Source organism: Myotis brandtii, unplaced genomic scaffold (genome assembly GCF_000412655.1).
Source record: "Myotis brandtii unplaced genomic scaffold, ASM41265v1 scaffold1162, whole genome shotgun sequence".
Lineage (NCBI taxonomy): Eukaryota > Metazoa > Chordata > Mammalia > Chiroptera > Vespertilionidae > Myotis > Myotis brandtii.
Window position 1 is genome coordinate 512,368 of NW_005354021.1, and position 552 is coordinate 512,919.

Below are 552 nucleotides of genomic sequence, written 5' to 3' on the forward strand. Positions count from 1 at the left end.
TGACTAGAGAAGAGAACCATTTTAGGTCCTTGAGTCTACTTGAATGGCATGAGAATGTAAAAGATGCCTGAATTTCTCCTTTTCCACTTTATGAATTAAAATTACATAGAATGCAAAGACCTTTTGTCATGAATTCATTTCCCTTCTTTTTAAGTGTTAGTGTCTACAAATAGAAATGATACAAAAATGGTCTCCCATTTCCTTCTGCCCCTCTGCCTTCTTTTCCTTTTCCCTTCCCATCCTCACTGAGCGCCTGTCCCGAGTTGTGTCAGGATTGAGTGAGGGAGCCCCAGTCCCTGTGCCTCAGGGCACACGGTCCAGGAGGGGCAGTGCTTGCTCCCTACCCAGGGGACAGCCACAAACTGCACCAGAGCCTGAGGAGGAGCCATGGTTCGGGGAGGGGAAGGTCAGGGAACTTCCAGCAAAAGGAAAAGATGGGGAGACTCTGGAAGACAAGTAGGTGTTCGATGGGCGGAGAAGCAGGAGGAAGGCCTCCCAAGGCCGGGTGCAGTCCCCAAGGGCCCCCAGAACTGCAAAAAGTTGAGGCAGCTG